We start from the raw sequence: 14,127 nt of genomic DNA, 5'->3' as shown, positions 1-14,127 counted from the left end.
AGATATAAAATTTGAATTCTTTACATTTTTAGTTTACTTTCAATAGCAAGGCTGTCTTTTATTTTGTTTTATTATCAAGTAATCATTTAATAAATTATAAAAGTGTAATCTCATTTAATAATAATAGAAAATATTTGGGTATTATGACTTATATGCACTCTAAATATGATTTGTATTTTATTTTACAAAATATAATAAGCTTATTAAATATGAGTGTACAGAATTTATATTTTATACCATTTGTAATAAATAAAAAAAATCTAGTATTTGAAATTGAAAATTTATTAAATTATAGGTTTACTCCCATTAGTATAACATGTATTATAATAAAATGTAGGTGCGTCTTTTTTTTTTTGGAATACTATACAAAGTAATAATTTAATAATAATAAAATATGTCTAGGTATTCTGAAAATTTTAACATATTAAATATAATTTATAATTTGTTTTACAATACATTGGTCATTAGTAAATATGAAAGAACAGAATTTATTTTTTATTATCAATCATTACAATTAAATATATATAAAATAATAAATTTTTATAAATAGAATTGTTAAATATTTTTAATATTTATTAGCTACTAAAATTGACAGTATTCCTCTAGTAGAATGGAAGTCTCTTCAGTCAGTCATTTACTGTTCTGTTCAGTACTCTTTTATAAGCATTGAATTGGTGTCTCCTAGCTGCCTACTTATGAAATTTTTGTTACTTTTAATTAATAATCTGCAAAAAATAAATAAAATATCTTAAACAGTAAAATATTTGTGATATTTATTTATTAGCTACTAAAAATGACAGCATTACCTTAGTAGATCTGGGAGATACTATTTAGTGTCAGTTAGAGTGGCCGTTAATTATGAACTTTTAAAATTCTAGCGCCATCCCCTAAAATTGTTTGATTACCCCAAGAGAATTAAAATGATACCCTAAGGGTAGTGTTTTTGTCTATCTAAGAACATTAATTGTTACAAAAAAATATAAATAATAAATAATATAAAAATATAAACAATAAAAAAATAATTTTGACTTGGCAAAATATAAATAAAAAAAAATCATTAAATTATCAGATTTACTTATTATTAATATTAGCGATTTAATTAAATTTTTTTTTTTATTCAGAGTCCTTATTTTTTTATTAATTAAATTACTAATTAAGACAGTAATATGCCTACAAGTAATATAAAATTTCTTCTCTAATGTTTTATAATATTGCTCTAAGTGATTAATTTATTCCATTGAACTAATTTTAAATAAAATTAATTTTATGAATGTGTTAAAACTTTCATAGATTGATGAGATTCATTGATAGATGAGTCCGAAAGGTTAGAACTCAACTACAAACATGGATAAATCCTAAAGATATTCAATTAAAATTAATTTATTTTGGTTACCACATAAGTCTTACCACTTTTGAAAAAAGCTGGTTGTTGTCCAATTCCAAATCCATTAGATTCATTCTAGGTGTTTTCAACCAAATTTTTTATTACTAGTTAAAAATACAAAATTATCCATGCAAATCAAATATTAGGCACTGTGAGTTTTATACAATATTAGAGTTGTTTTTATACACTACACTACCATTTAAAAATTATTTTTTCAATTATTTTAATGGTACTTTGATTAATATACAATAGAATTCATGTAAGAGTTATGTTAATGTACTTAGTAATTATACAGTATTATAATATTTCTAAAACATTTGAAATAAATTAAACTCCCTTAACTATTCCTGTAATTAAGCCACTAAGGTATTAATACATAATACATGCTAGTTGAAAATCTAAATTTTCTAATTTTTTGAAGTGCCTGGTAAATTAACATTATCTATTTCCCGTTAACCAAGATTAAATATATGATTTGTATCTTCCTGAAACTTAAAAAATAAATAAATATCTGTATTTTAATTTATTTTTAAAATTTTAATAATAGACTTCTCAAAAAAATTTGTATTCTTCAAAGATGCATACTTTACATATTAAATTATGCAGAAGTTAAGACTACTCAATTTCAATAAGATTAATTATTTATGTGGTAATTACTATAATGAAAAAAGTATTACTTTAACCTCTCCAAGTCTTCTATTAAATTGTTCTTTTAATAATTGTTGGGTATATGATTATTTCATCAATGATAAAAGCATTTTAGGTTAATAAAAACTAAATATATTCACAATTAAATTAATAGTTAACATACACAAAATTTTACATGGAGAACGTATGAGAACTTACATGATAATAATTTTNATAGTTAACATACACAAAATTTTACATTGAGAACGTATGAGAACTTACATGATAATAATTTTTTAAATAGTCTTTAAGTAAAGTTGTTTAATTACTCACGAGTGTCAATGAATAATAAAATTAATAAATATATATTATATGATATTAAATTACAAAAATAACGATTATGTCCAGTAATAAACAGTTTTCTCTTATTTTGATATAACATAAAACGGTGATGTCAATAATAGAAATACTCAATATTTACGTTACTGTGATAAGATGATAAATCTCATTCTTATCACCCAAAATGTAATCTATCTTTATTAAATATTTTGATTTTGTATAATCGCCATTAAGTTAATGATATATGATTTTTGGATACTTCCCAAAAATAGCAAACAACCGTTAGCCAGTTATACATTTCGAGATATTTCTTTACTAAAAATCATTGTTTAACTCAATGGTATTTTTATTCAACCAATTTTAATATGGTAAAAATAATTGCAGTCTTATTAAAAACTTTACATATGTTTTTAATATTTGCTTAATATATTTTTTATTGAATTTATAGTAAATACATTATTGCTGATTTCAAAGTTGGAGTGCCAATGATTCCATGTAAATATGGAGTCCTTGTGAGAAACAAACTTCAATGCAGTATCCCAGTCACATCAAGAATGTTATAGAGTTTAATCAAGCGGTAAAAAATGATAGTATCATGGTCTTTATGCAAATTAATGGTTATTATCAAATTAATTGGATCAACTTGTTAGTAAAAAGTACATTGATGTTAAGAAAATTATTACTATTTGAAATATTTTTATAATTCTCTTTAGATTCTTATATTAGAGGAATAGAAAAAGTTAACACAGTAAAACCTATCTTATGTTATCACTCATGACAATCAAACTCAAAAAGAAACTCGTCATATTAGAGTCAAAATAATTCTAGATATATCTACTCTATCATTAAATGAACTATTGTCTATTAATTAAAGTAACTTAAAATTTATTAAAGTTTTAGTGAGTATTGATATTAAAGTCCATTATAATCTCATGCTCATGGTATCTAGTATGTAATATTCGAGCAGTGTAAAAGTAAATAAATAAAATTTGACTGCTTATTAAATTTATTTATTAATCTGTCAAATGTTATTCATTGAACTGTCAGAATCACTGTTTTAAGTACATAGCAAAATAAACATAACCCTTTATGTTAACGTTAAGTGCGAATGATATTATAATACACTTGAGATAATGTATATCACACTTTTCTACCCTAAGTAAGAAAATAATTTAAAATATACTAATTGCATTTAACATAAAAATTAATTTTAAATTCTGGAAACTCAAAATATTTTCATAATAATCTTCATAAAAATTAGTAAACTTAAATTAATTAAGATAAGTAAGACAAAATAAATAACATATTAAAAATACATAATAACAAAATCACCCAAAGTACTTAAATTTAACAGGTTTGTTAATAATTCTTATTAGTTTCATATTTACACTCAATGGTACAACAGATTCTGGTTTATCCACATCAATACCAATTTCAGGATTACTTGGCTCATTAGAATCTTCTATGTTAACCCTTGCAACCTCTTTTCCCTCTTTTTTGTTCTTTACTATCTCATAATACTTTTCTATTTCAATAATCGTTCCTATCTCCTCAAAAATCTTCCACATTTAATAATTTGGTCTATATATCTCTTATAACATTTTTATAAAAATTTATCTTTACATATATGTAAGCTCCTTTTAATATTGCTTTTAAAATAGAATTACAACTATAGTGATTGCTACAGTGATAATAAGTATATAATTGAAACGTTGCTAGGAAAAAAGATATTTAAATAATTCACTTAATAATTTGCTATGTTACTTTGCTGTTGTCAACCTTCTCATATATTTGTTTCACTATATTTCTAAATTCATAAAATGTATGGCTTAATATATTGTAATAACAACAGCTTTTCGACACCCAGAGTGTCAGCTGAGCACGGTGACTGCTCTACAATAACACGCACGTGATTACCTAGACAGCAGGCACCACATCCTCATCTTCATCTTTGTACACATTACATCTTACTGTTCTGTTCTGTGTTAGGACAATATATCTAAATTATCTTAATGTTTTAATAAATTTAGTATTTAGTACTCTATGTTTTAAGTTAGTTCTAACATTATTTTGTACTATAGCACTAAATATACAAATTATATTATGTAAAATTTATTTTGTAGAATTTAAAATGTCCATATTTCCTAACCCATCAAAAAGAGATCATGATAGCTATGCACATGATTTTAAACAATTAAATAAAAAATAAAATCTGATCATTGTAATCTCCTCGATTAATAATAGTATTATGGTGTATTAAAAAGCTCTGAGTAATTGTATGAAAATCAAAATTCTTAATATTTGATTCACATGAATAATTTTTTTTTATTTTTAACTAGAAATAAAAGATTTGGTTGAAAACATTTAGAATGAATCTAATGGACTTAAAATTGGACAACAACCTGCTATTTTCTTAAGTGGTAAGATTTAGAATGGTAACCAAAATGTATTATTTTATTTAAAATTAGTTCAATGGAATAAATTAATTACTTAGAACAATAGTAAAATTCAATTGAGAAGAAATTTTATCTTGTAGGCATATTACAGTCTTAATAAGTAATGATGATAATAATATACGGTGGATTACTTAATCCTGTCAGTAACAAATTGTGTCTTTGTGTATAAGTAACAGTGTGCAATTTTGTTGTGGCTGGGCTATGTAGATTTCCTTGTGTTCTCTTATAAAACCATAGCTTATAAGAGTGGATGTAAAACACTAATAACAATGATTAAGAATAATATAAATTGTTAGTATTTATTACATTAAAAATAATATAATTTTTTTTTTCATTGTATTATAAACAGTTTTTTTAACATTATTTTAAATACCTTTAATTATCCTATATAATTCTACTACATACTAACTAGAATAATCTAAATTTTATGGAACATTGTTTTTCATTAAATTAAGTAGAAATAAATATTAAAACTTATTTAATTGTTTAATATTATTTTTAGATGTCTCTTTATCAAATAGTTCTGATTGTGAATTGTACAACCAATCAAATACTAATAAAAATCAACAAGCTTGTTGTTTTGTTAATGAAGATGTTTCACTAAAATTCATAGATAACTTTTTAAATATTTTAAAATTTCCAAAGTATACGGTTTTCATGATAATCTTCCAATGTCTTAAAGGACATAGCTAAAAACCTTTTGAAGNAATGTCTTAAAGGACATAGCTAAAAACCTTTTGAAGTACTATTATTTATGTAGTAGAAGATAATTATTATTTTATTACAATAAAGTAGGTTGAATATCTCTCAGTCCATCCTTATTTGTAAAAATAGTTTAGAAGATTATACCTTTATTATAAAAGAAGTTGTCAATAAGTTCTTCTGAAATTTTGAATTTTTAGTATAGAAGTATATTATTTTATGAAAATATTTATTATGGCCGATCCAGTCAAATTAATATATGGTAAAACATGTTTAACTACTAATAAATAGAATGTTTTACTTACTGAGCCTTCGAAATGTCGTTCTTTTAAATACTGTGGAAGACATATCCATAAAAGGAAACGGTTCATCATATATCATGAGGAATAGATTTAGACTTTTTCATAACATTCTGAACGACTAAATATCGAAGCTTAGTGTTTAATTGCAAAGTAGTGATTTCACTGATTGCATACATTAAAATTATATCTTTTCAATTTTTTCTAAATTTCAGCAATGTATAAACGAATTTATTTATTTATTTATAAATTTAACATAATATTTTAATATTTTCATTCGACTTAAAAGCTAGTATTATGTATTATATTCTTCCTATATTCATTAATACGAGTTTCAAAAAAAATATTTAATTATTTTTCTGAATATTCTCCGAAAAATACGAATTAGTTTTATCTACGTTATAATTTTATTTTGAGATTTAAATATAATATTTATAATATGATATAATATATATCTATAAATTAAAATATATAAAAAGATTTTTACTGTGTCCTCGAGACAATAATTCTTCAAACGTATCAAAAGGTACTTTTTCTTGAAGATATTTCTCCATTTGGCTATATGAGTCGGAATATGTTTTGTTCAAACCTAAGTCTTGCCTAATTACTTTCAATATTAATTTTAGAAAAAAAAAGATATTTTATCCAATAGTTAAACTCTTAGTAAAAAGAGACTTTTTTTTGGAGATATAATATTTTTCTATAAAAAATTTTACAAAATATTAAATAAATTTCAATTTTCTGGAATCATTTCTGAAAAATTATTAAGTAGCCTCAAATAACGGAAATTTAAAATAAATTCCATTCAGAGATGTTACCCTTAGTTTATACAATAATAAATTAAAAATACACATCGATTAATACATAAGTTATTAATGAAATAATTTTTTTTTTTTTATAATAACTTTAAACAGAGTATAAGAATAACCTATAAATGTTTTTTTTTATTAAATACATATTAACTATAATTAGGATTAATTGTAAATAATAATGCACACTTTGTTCATTAATTATAACTATTTAACTAAGAAATGATATAGTAATGGTACCAATATTTATTAATGATGTTGTTTGTGTCACTCTCTCTTTTTTTTTTTTTTGAACCTAAAATTAATACTTGATGAAGTTGTAATGTGATATCAGTTGATTGACAGTGCTTCACGAGTAAATAGTCCGGTGTGTGAGAATTGTTATTATTTTCTAACATGGATTACTTGAACTAAAGAAGTTTTGCATTTTACATTAGGTAAGAAAAAATAATTTTTGCTTTTTGTTTGAGGCTCTGCATCGTAAATATACATGTGTGTTTGTATAAAAAATTTTGAAAAATTCAAAAAGTGTAAAAATAGAAAATTAGTAGGAAAAAAGTTTAAGAATATTTAATTATTGATTAGTAACGAAAATCAAAAAATATACTTAAAAATTATAAATGAGAATTATTGTCTCAGAGCTATAGACATAATATCGTATGAGGAAAAGTAGTAAATATAAATGCTCGAGAAAAAAATTAATCAGTTTGTTTCTGAATTGAACTGAATACTATTAACGGATGAATAGACTATATATAAAAATTAATTTAATTTCTATATTTATATATAAAGGAAAAAATAAAAGTATGATAAGTTAAATTGTATTTATATTTTGTAAAAATTATCTTTTGTCTCTCCGAGAACCAAAGTATACCAATATGAAATGTATTCAAATTGTTTAGGATAAAAAAGTTTTTTTTTATTGATTAATGCACTCTGTGAAAGTTGTGCATAGACCAAAAGATATAAATTCGTAAGTTAAAGAACTATCAACAGTGATGAGGTAATATTCACCAATTACATTTTTATAATCTGTTCTTTATTATATACTCAATCATTTTGACTATTAATTATTTCTAAGCAAGTTTGATAAGTGTAGGCCCAAGGATCTTTAGAGGAAGTTCCCTTTTTGTCTGAAAACAGATTATATATATTTAAAGCACTTAAATCCGAAAAATTGAAGTTAACTTCTTTAATGAGTATTAAAAAAATTAAATGATGCCAATAATTATTTTTAGGGAATCGAAATTATTTGCGAGTATCAACCTTTTTAGTTATACTTTTCTATTAAGACCGTTTTCCCACCCTATGTGGCCATTATATATCGGATGGTATGTTTGGTCTAAATATTGCATTATACCATTTTCTCATATCATATTCTACATCATATTGTTCATTGTCAGCTATTTTCAATGCGAGAAAGGTTATAGGTTTATTTATAGAATAATTTTTCACATCAGTGCGCCAAACGGAAATCTATTGATGTGGTAATTATATCCAACTGGTTTTCTATAGTTTTTCCAAACTTGACACTCGAAGCACAATTTTTTTGTGGTACACTCCTATGAGATTTTTTTGTGAAATAATTTTTTTGTTGAAAATATTGTATGACAATATAGGTTTGTGATTTGATCTGATTGTTTGGGATCAAAGTATATGTTATGCAAAAAGTTTCACTGTTTCTAGTAAATTAATTGTAAAACTTAAATAATAACTATCCCCTATGGATGCATGTTATGTCCATTAGGTACGATGGATTTAAAAATGTTTATTGAATATTATATAAATCGATTTTTGCACAATAGGATGGTACCCAAAATATATTTTCAACAATATTTAATGGTTTTTCTTTTCTAATTATTTTCAACTTGTTTGAAATAAAAATAGTGTTGTGCATTTTACTTTATTTTTTATCCCAACAATAATGAATAGATATGAATAAATGAATTACTAGGAATCGTTTCTATGGTACTAAAAACATATGTTCTACAAAATTCAATAGTTTATATTATTATAAATATTTTCTTCATTTTTAAAATTGAGTATTTTTGTTAATTTTTTTTTCTAATACATAATAAATACGTAACATGTAATGTTTTAACTTTAATACCAAGCACCCTTTCACATGTTAAAGCATCAAAGATGATTCTTGGCTAGGCCAATGAATAATCGGAAGGGTTTTATGGCCAGTTTGCATCATAGAACACAGACACCACTGATGAGAAAATCACAAGAATAATTTTGTTTCTTGGAATTAAACCCAAGACGTATCTGACCCATTTAAAGAGTACAGGTTAGTGAATATTCAATATTAAAATTACATGTATTTAACTTTTGTAATTTTAGAAAACAAAATTGTGTAATTGGTTTAAAGTTAAATATATTTATATTTATGACTTTTATTTTAAAGCTGATAAGTGGTTATTCGTTATTTTTTATATATTTTTTTGTACAAAGAATCTGTATATTTAATGTATAGAATTTTTGTACATAAAACTACATATAAATAAATTGTGTTTCATATAAATAAACTTTATAATCACAGATTACGGAATAATATTTTAAATACTCTGTAATGGTTTAATTGTCTCATGCAAAATTTGTAAAATGTTATTGATTAGTTTCGATGCTAATTAATTATGGCTATAAAAAATATATATTTTTTATCTTTTAATTGATAGATTACAAACATATAAATCTTATATTGAAAAACTGATTGGGAAAAAAAAATTTATATTTGAAACTAATATTATTTATTATATATATATTCAATGAGGTTTAATTAATTTTTTCATTTTAATAATATTTGAAGTTATAAAGAAGTTTGGACATTACTAAGTTCTAGGAACAGGGTGATAATTTTTGTGACATTTACATAATGTGATTAGTATTTAATATGAAATCAAGATTTTTTTTTATAATATGCATAGTATTTACTGTAATGGCTAACTTTTTTTTTCCAAATATATTTTATAAAATTGATAAATTATCTCTCAGATTTAATGTTAGCCATTCTATTTCTTTTGGAAAAAATATTGAGAGTCAACTTTTAGCTTTCATTATATACATTTATTTCTTTAATTATCTATAGTTATAATGTTTTTCTATAAACTTTTAATAATAATAAATTTATCATATGGTTTTTTTACTATAATAAACCTTTCAATAATACTTAATTTAATTAAATTGAAATTCAGAAAAGTTGTAAGAAATATTAGATAGAAATTAAGGTTAGAATGATGTCTAATTATTAAATTTGGCTGATATAATTAACCAAGATGTATTATTATTATTCTATATTTATACTCTAGAATTATTAGTGTAAAAATATATTGAAATGAAATTTATAATTCCCAGAGTAATATTTCAAGACTTTATATTTAAACTTTAAGTTTATATCTTAATATAAATGACGGATCGGGGTTTTACTTATACAGTCGAATAATAGGCTACAAAAAAACAATCTATTCTATTTTTTTGTTTTTGCTAATGACACGATTCTTTTAATCATATACAAATCCAATAATTACATATAATACGAACATTAAGTAATAAGAAAAAAAGGAGTAACATCACCCAGCCACTTGACACTTCTTCGGCTGCGTGATATCGCAATGCTTGAGATTTCCACAACAATACTTCTTGGCCGACGCCAACAATCCTGAGTGCCACGATTAATTTTATAGTGACAAGACGCACTAACTCGACGAACCACAGAAAAGAAAACACCACCGGTGTGTGGACGCTAAGGACACCAACTCCAAATATGGATTGAGCCTTTAGTAACCGTACGTTGGGCTTCGCCTATACAGGCCGACACAAACCCAACAAGAAAACTATGCCAGCTCACTGGCCACGAGTCATCAGACCCAAACGGTTCGGTATAACTTCAACCGCGTACACAAGCGTAGTGACAGCAAGCTGCCGGTAATGCCGGCACGATTGTCGTCATTACATGGAGAGGGGTAATGCGATTTCGAGCTATGTGGAACTTGACCGGCTACACACATAACTTTTGAACAATTAGCTATGTAATAATTTTTAAGTCCATCCCTTATGCCTTGTATGGGTGTAAACATTGTTTTTTCAAATGAGAACAAATATTTTGAATTAATTTAAATGAAGTATTGTTTTAATATTAAATGGCATTTAAATTTTTAACATGACTTTATTCGTTTATTAAATATAAAACATTAAATTGTTGAGTTAATATAAATGTATAAACCATTTTCTTTTAATTTTATATTTATGCAATGATAAAAATGTTACTAAAAAAGAAAGAAAAAGCGATATACATTTGATGATAGAAACCAATATTTACAATATTGTCTTTGCTATCAAATTACAATAATTTTTATAATATATTCTTCTTCTTTATATTATAAATTATAAATCATATTTGCAAGTAATTAATATTTCATGGAATATACGTTAAATTATAAACGGTATTGAAATTTGCATTGGAATGACTTACAATAGTGGTTTTAATCACCGTTAAATTTAAATCTAAACAGATTTTCAATTTGGCCGGAACTTTTCTATAGACACGTGTAGAATAAAATTTCTGTGAGTATTATTTTTATTTTCTGACCCTAAAAAATATTTTTATTTAAGAACACATTGTATTCTACATTTTCTGTGAGGTCAATATCATTAGCTTATAGTTGCTTATATAACTAAACATATTTATTTTTTTTTGGAATATACTTTACTTCAGTTTAGACTACATTATACTTTTTATCGCCCATAAAAAATATCTAATACACATATAAATATACAGGGTGATTGACTAACTATGCCTCACGAATTTTCTTTAAAAATATTAGTATTATCGTATATGTAATTATTTTATTTGTTATAAATCTTTGTTGAGCTACTTGACAAGAAAAATGAAGATTCAATCTTCATCCCTCAACCCTTAAATCAATATCAACTTTAGTTTTTCAAATAGCAACCCAGTTTTTTTTTTTATTAGTCTTGTTAATAATAAAAAAATCAATTTTAATAAATTCTAAGCGAGATATTACTATTTAAAGTTTAGGGAATTTAACAAATAAAACAGTAGTCGGGTAAATATAGTATCGTTATTATTTAGTGTGCCGATAAGAAGTGGTAGCGCTTATCGATTTACGATCCATAACGTTCTCGTCTGTAATGATTTTTCTTAATAAACCCTAAACTTTAGAGAGCCATAGAGCGCTTAATATTTAATAAAATAAAATATTTTTTTTACAAAACATTTTTTTTTTATTAAACTAAATCTAATGGTATAAAAAAAAAATAGTGTAGCCATTTGAAAATATGAAGTTGACACTATTTTTAAGCAAAAGGGATGGTGGTAAAAATTTAAATTTTCTCGTGAAACAGCTCATCAAAGATCCATAATGATTAAAAAAAAAAAATTGTTTATAACTCTAATATTTTCAGAGATAATTCGTGAGGCATAGTTAGTCAATCACACTGTATACGATATTTGATATCTTAGATAAATAAAAATGATGTGCATTAATTGATTGAAAATTTTATTTGACCATATGAATTTTAAAGAAAAAAGTTGGTTCTTTCATTAATGATACCTCTTTTTTATCATAACCTATATATGAATTTGATTTGAGAACAGCCTAAAAAAAGTCATATTGATATATGAAAGTTTGTTTTAATTTATGTTACACTTTCAAAACAAATGATGACTATAATCTTATAATATGAAAATAGCGGGCAGTACATAGTTTGATATATCGAGATAGTTATGTCACTAGTACACGCTATAAATTTGCAAATGTAAAAAAAACTGACTGTATTATGCTAACATTTTCAGAAAGATATGTCGCATGTATGAGTTTTAACATTTGCTATGGAAAAGTCATTTATTCAATGTATCTTAATTAAATTGATATATTCACAGTTATTTTAGTATTATTTTATAAGTCTAATGAATTGTGATAATTTTAGAGGTATCTTTAATATAAGAACAGAATTTTTTTTTTTTAATTCACATAGTCAAATAATTTTTATAAAAATTACATTACTACACACTTTTTTTTTATCTAAACACTAAATTTCTCGTATATTATAATTTATGTATTCAATATTTTTGTGAATGAAAATCCAAATAAGTTATGAAAAGAGTCTAAAGTGAAGTGAAATTAATTTCAAAAATCCAGTACTTTTACTTGGATAGGCGCATATAGAGGCTATGGTAATTTACAAAAAATGTAGGATATATCTGTGTTCTTATATAAAAATATTTTTAGTGTGAAAAAATAATAATAACACCTTGTAAAGTATTAATTGTAGTTGCGCTTATAAATTCCAAAAAAATGAGAAACCCGTTTAGATATTAATTTAAAAGCAATCAAAATCACTATTATAAATCTTTGAATAAGAATGTGTATAAAAAGTTCTCTATTCGCGTTGAACCTAGTTTTATGACGAATTAAAACTCTTATTTAGTATAGATAATAAGTGTAGTTAGATAAAGTATCAATTACGACTTTGTTAACATATATTTTTAAAGTATGATAGTAAGATATATTGTGGTTATTTTTTAAATACACCAACTGGCTATACAGAAAACACATAAAAAATCAAATAGCTATTTGTAGTTGAATTTTCCGTGTATTATATATGGGCCGGTCGGCCGCCAAGTGGTGTAAGTCATAAAAATCAATTTTTCAGGAGAGCAAATTTAAAATTCTTACCTCAATATAAATTCAGATTTTGGGTTTGTGCTGTTGAATTATGGTCTAAAACCATCCTAAGTGCATGAAGTTTCATTTAGAATAAAAAAAATTAGATTTTTTTATAATGATAACAATTTAAAAATATCTTAATACATTCATCTTTATGCAACATTTCTTATACCAAACTGAAAAGATAAGGGAAATCATGTATAAATAATATAAAATTGAATAAATATTTAATTACTATTGAATATATTTAATATTTATAAAAATCTGATTTTTTATGTAAAAAATTATATAATTTATAATAAAACTTTAATTCTGTGGGACAACTTCTTCGGGGGTCTCAGTGGTTCTTAATCCCATAAAAAATGGATGGTGTATAGTAGGTATGAACTGCAGTAAGTCTTCCATGTCTTTCTTTTTCGATGCTGTAACGGGTCTTCCAAAGGGGTAAGATATTTTCAGCTGATGCTTAATTAAATCCAATGATGGGCGACCAGCCATGCTCCCAGTACGGTTCTTTTTCAAGTTAAGTTCTTGGAATCCCACAAGATCGTTTAATATTTCTTTGTAAAAAATAGACATTCTGTGACGTTTGTCATACTTTATGTGACGCATTTTCAACCAGTTTACTTCAATCCCAGCAACGTTTTTCTTTCTTTTTGTTACATAATCTTGAAGTCCTGTTACTGCTACAAAGTCAGAAATTTGCATTTCATGAATCACAAACTTGTTTGTTCTTCGAGCATCTTTCATTATGTTATACCAATCCTTGGGTCCATAAATAGTTCTGTTTTTACTCGCAGTTTCGACACACCCAAAATC

General features: G+C 24.3%; 1 protein-coding gene and 1 long non-coding RNA gene across 7 annotated transcripts in view; one reads left to right on the top strand and one right to left on the bottom strand.

Annotated features, from left to right (window-relative positions):
• Positions 1–363: 363 nt before the first annotated feature.
• LOC126905091 (uncharacterized) lies at positions 364–2,046 on the bottom strand. Its single transcript, XR_007703867.1, has 3 exons — positions 1,408–2,046; positions 807–951; positions 364–725 (listed from the first exon to the last, which is right to left on the bottom strand). It is a non-coding gene; the product is annotated as an uncharacterized LOC126905091 (long non-coding RNA).
• Positions 2,047–2,536: 490 nt separating this feature from the next.
• Positions 2,537–14,127, top strand: part of LOC126905247 (uncharacterized) — a 78,346-nt gene continuing 66,755 nt past the window's right edge. The window contains exons 1-6 of one of the 6 annotated variants that reach the window (XR_007703905.1): positions 2,537–2,718; positions 2,799–2,995; positions 3,064–3,509; positions 4,474–4,626; positions 4,690–4,770; positions 4,887–5,137. The gene's annotated coding sequence lies outside the window, so the exon portion shown is untranslated. Of the gene's footprint in view, positions 2,719–2,798; positions 2,996–3,063; positions 3,510–4,473; positions 4,627–4,689; positions 5,138–14,127 lie in introns of those variants that run through there. The other 5 variants (XR_007703907.1, XR_007703909.1, XR_007703906.1 and 2 more) reach the window with 5 other exon arrangements.

Source organism: Daktulosphaira vitifoliae, unplaced genomic scaffold (genome assembly GCF_025091365.1).
Source record: "Daktulosphaira vitifoliae isolate Bord-2020 unplaced genomic scaffold, ASM2509136v1 Scaffold_4, whole genome shotgun sequence".
NCBI classification, from domain to species: Eukaryota; Metazoa; Arthropoda; class Insecta; order Hemiptera; family Phylloxeridae; genus Daktulosphaira; species Daktulosphaira vitifoliae.
The sequence above is the reverse complement of the archived record's forward strand: the minus strand, read 5'-3'. Positions and strand labels throughout refer to the sequence as shown.